The sequence below is a fragment of the Cynocephalus volans genome, chromosome 1, assembly GCF_027409185.1.
Source record: "Cynocephalus volans isolate mCynVol1 chromosome 1, mCynVol1.pri, whole genome shotgun sequence".
In the NCBI taxonomy this organism is placed as follows: Eukaryota; Metazoa; Chordata; class Mammalia; order Dermoptera; family Cynocephalidae; genus Cynocephalus; species Cynocephalus volans.
Window position 1 is genome coordinate 198,460,553 of NC_084460.1, and position 4,746 is coordinate 198,465,298.

A 4,746-nucleotide genomic window follows, 5' to 3' on the forward strand; every position below is an offset into this window, starting at 1 on the left:
TCATCGGGTGAGTGGATACGGAAAATGTGGTACATCTACACAATGGAATACTACTCAGCTATAAAAACGAATGAAATACTGCCATTTGCAACAACATGGATGGACCTTGAGAGAATTATATTAAGTGAAACAAGTCAGGCACAGAAAGAGAAATACCACATGTTCTCACTTATTGGTGGGAGCTAAAAATTAATATATAAATTCACACACACACACACACACACACACACACACAAACCGGGAGGGAGGAAGAAGATATAACAACCACAATTATTTGAAGTTGATACGACAAGCAAACAGAAAGGACATTGTTGGGGGGGAGGGGGGGAGGGAGAAGGGAGGGAGGTTTTGGTGATGGGGAGCACTAATCAGCCACAATGTATATCGACAAAATAAAAAATAAATTAAAAAAAAAAAAAAAAAGGTTCTAGCAGCCCAAGTTCCAGCCCCAGTCAAAAAGGCTCTGTTGTCCTCCCCCAGTGCCAGGGTGCTCTGGCTGCTGACGTTGCTGCTGCTGGGGCTGCAGCATGAAGAGGAAAAGAGAGGAGAACCCAACCAGCAAGCTCACACCAGTGCAGGATGAGTAGGGTGATGGGTGCTGGATGTCCCTGCACCATTGGTTCATGGTAGACAGCAAAGACAAGGAACCCAAAGTCGTCTTCATCTGGGACTCCTTGGTCCAGCTAATGCACCAGTTCAAGATCTGATGGCAGCTCTTCTCTCCTCTGCACACACTTAACTTTGGCATTGGTGGGGGACAGCACATAGCATGTACTGTGGTGGCTGGAAAATGGGGAGCTGGAACATATCTGGCCTAAGATTGTTCTGGCCTGGGTGGGCATCAACAACCATGGGCACACAGCAGAATGGGTGACTGGTGGCATCAAGGCCGTTGTGCAACTGGTGAACCAGCAGTAGCCTTAGGCCTGAGTCATGGTGCTGTGCCTGCTTCCAAGTGGTCAGCACCTCAACCTACTTTGGAAGAAGAACCGATGGGTGAATGAGCTGGTAAGGGCAGCATTGGCTGGCCACCCATAGGCCCACTTCCTAGATGCTGACCCTGGCTCCATGCATTTAGATGGAACTGTATGTTACCATGTCATGTATGTTTACCTGCATCTGAGTTGCCTGTGCTACACACCCATCTGCTAGGCCCTGTACTCCCTGCTTCTGTTTCTGCTGGCCCGTGGCCAGAGCCAGGCTGTCCCCCTGCTATAGCCTGCACCTTAGGCATTGTGCCTTTCAAAATGTTAAATTCTCCTTCCTCAGTGAAACAAAAACAAAAGAAACCAAACAAAAAAACAAACCAAAAAAGTTCTGTCAACGGCTTCCCACCGAACGAACTCAAAACACTGGTACTTACAAAGCCGCTTACAGTCATCATCTGGCCCTCTGGTCTGTTGATATTGTTGTACAGGATGGCTCTATTCTTGTTCTGGAGTTTCTTTTCTAACTTTTCCATATTCTGGACCTTCTTGAAGCTCTGGAATAGTCTAACTAAGATGGCCAGTGGCTTAGTTGAAAATAGTTCCTAAAGGCATCAGGACACAAGAGAGGAGAATTCTCCCAGCAGCATGGAGTGGCAGACAAGGCTCCCAGCTGGGAACCCAGGTAGCCACATCCCTGGCCAGCCCTTACTTGTCTGACCACTTTGCTTTCTGAGAATCTAGCCTCCGGAGTCCAGACCCCACTTGGGCCAAGCTCATTTTCTACTGCTTCATGTCATCTTCACTGTCCTTTGCAGCAGCTTTTATTCCTCCCAGGCCATGCAATCCAGCAACCATCTCTCCCAGAAGAAGGAACAGTCAGGTGCAAGCTGCTGCTGCCCATTTTTCACATGCAGAGAGACAACAACCCCTGTGTGGTTAATGTTTTGTGTCTACTTGACTGGGCCACAGGATGCCCAGATATCTGGTTAAACATCATTTCTGGATGTGTCTGTGAAGGTGTTTCTGGAAGAAGTTAGCATTTAAATTGGGGAACTGAATAAAGGAGAAGTCCGTCTCAATGTGTATGGGCATCACCCAATCCACTGAGGGCCTGAATAGAACAAAAAGGTGGAGGAAAGTTGAATTCAATCTATGCTGACTGTTTGAGCTGGGACATCCATCTTCCCTGCCCTTGGAACTCCTTCTCAGGCCTTCAGATCTGGAATAGAATCTACATCATCAGCTCTCTGGCTGTCAGCCCTTTGAACTACAGCATGAGCTTTCCTGGGTCTCCAGCTTGCAGATGGCAGATCATGGGACTTCTGAACCTCTGTAATCATGTTAGCCTTATAATAAATCATATGTATATGTGTGTGTGTATCCTATTAGTTCTGTTATCCTGGAGAATCCTGACTACTACAACACCTGCCCCCAATTATTTCTCTCTGAATCCAGGGAGTCTGGCTCTCTGCAGTGGCTTGCTTCCTTCTGGAATTCAAGCCAGGCATAGCTAGACCAGACCTCAGCAGCAGAGGAGAAATGTGAACTATTGAGGGCTCACTAACTTATTCAGCAAACATCTGCATTTGTTGTTCCCAGACCACAGAGGTCCATAAGGTAAGAAGAGATCTCTCACATTGGCTGCTGAAGTTTCTTCAGAGTAAGTAAGTGTCTCCAAGGGGTGGACTGTGTTTGTGCCAATTTCTCACATGCTTATTGCTTTCTTTCTTGTGAGCTCCAGGCTGCTGAGGCAGTGGCCCTGATGTTTCTAGTGCTCAGAATGGATCTCTGCTACTTGGTCCACTGAAGGCACCTTTAATGGCGGAGCCATTAAATGGCACTCCAGTAGTCAAGCTGAAGGCACCAAATTCTCCACTGTCTGGACCCCTCTCCTTGCCAACACTTCCAATGCCTTGCACCTTTTTGGTCCTTGACAATATGGAAAAATTGCTCACCTAGTGTCTACACACTATTTCCTTGCTCCACGTTTATTGTCTGTCTTCTAGGGCCAGGCTCTGTGTTAGGCATTGGGGAATACAGAGGTGTCTTAGATGGGGAAAGAAGTTCTAGATTTTTTAAGCTGTGCTCGGAACAATTAATGTGTGAACTCTAAGGTCTTATTACAAACTGTGAGATGGATATTAATGTCCCATTTTCCAAATAGGTGAGGTCCAGAAGAGTGGGTGGCTTGCCCAAAGTCACACAGCAGGTGAGCAGCAGAGAAGATGTGTCTGGGTCCAGGGTGTGTAACCACCTGCCAAGGTAAGCTGCATTCAGAGCTGATATCATTACACCCTGACAGAATTTAGCAAAATGGGTATGCCCTAGGTTCATTTTCTTAAAAAATGTAGCTGATATTTTTGTTGAATAAAAAATAAATCAGCCAGGCCAGTTAGCTTAGTTGGTTAGAGCGTGGTGTTGATAGCAGCAACATCCAGGGTTCAACCCCTTACTGGCCACCCCCCCCCCAAAAAAAGGAAAAATAATCTTGTTGATGGCAGAGGTAGTTTGATTGATTGATCTTCATTTTTCCATTAACTGCCTCCCACCCCACTGCCACCTTAAAAGCAGAAGCTTTGCCATCCTTTGTGCCCTCCTGAGCCAAATGGTCAACAATACAGAATGGATGGGACAGCAGCAGGCCCAAGCTCTGCCATGGCCACTTGAGGTGGCAGAATAGCTATGTCCTTGAACTAGACAGTCTGAAAATCAATTGTTTCAAGATGATAGAATGAGCACAGGCAGAAATCTTGTTTGGGGCCATAATCAGAAAAAAAGATGGAAAAAATACAAAGATAATGAATATGTAATTAGACTTGAAAAGAAAAAAGGAGACTCTCCTTGAAGTTTAAAGTGTCCAGTATCTCCATAGGAAGAGGTAGACGAGAGGCCTCAGGGGCAAGCTGGATAGTCCTTATAATTTTCTCTGCTTTTAGGTATGTGTGTAAAAAGAATACCCACTTTTAAAAATGCATATGGGCCACTTACTAACATTGACTTTACACTAGGCTGCAAATCTCTAGTTACCCCAAAACATGCAAAGAAGTCCCAGCATCCATAACATATGAACCATGTCTATGGATCACATTAAAATTAGACACTGGAAATCAGTAACAAAGATATCACTACCCTCATATTTCTCTATACACATAATAACACACTTCGAATGTTAACTGGAAAAAAATATAACTTCAGAGTTGAAGAAAAATAAAAATACTGCATCATAAAACTTGTGGTTTGTACCCAAAGGACTATTTATAGTGAAACACCCTTATTAGAAAACAAGAAAAATTAAACATTGACCTAAACTTTCAAATAAAGAATCTAGAATTGCACTGTCCAATGCAGTAGGTCATTAGCCGCATATGGCTATTTAAATTGAAATTAATTAAAATAGAAGAAAATAAAAAATTCAATTCCTTGGTCACACTAACCATACTGCAGGCGCTCACTAGCCACATGTGGCTAATGGTAGATATAGAACATTTCTATGGCTGAAGGTTCTATTGGAACTTTTTCTGGTCTAGAAAAAGAAAATATGAAGAAAAAAAAAAAAGGCAAAAGTAACAGATCAAAGTGAAATTTAACTTTTTTAAAAAAGAACACTTGATTAATAAACCCAAAGCCTGGATCCTTAAAAGACCCCCAAATAGAAAAACCTTCAACAAATACTATCAATATAAAAAGAAAGAAGGCATGATAAACCAAAGGAATGGAAAGGAGGCATAACTATAAACACAGAAGAGATTTAAATACTAGAACACTGAGAATAACTTTATGCCAATAGATTTGAAAACCAAGAAAAAATGTTTTTCAT

At 43.4% G+C, this 4,746-nt stretch overlaps 1 pseudogene; it reads left to right on the forward strand.

Moving 5' to 3' along the window:
• Window positions 1–527: 527 nt before the first annotated feature.
• On the forward strand, window positions 528–1,230 carry LOC134367965 (platelet-activating factor acetylhydrolase IB subunit alpha1-like; annotated as a pseudogene).
• Window positions 1,231–4,746: the final 3,516 nt, after the last annotated feature.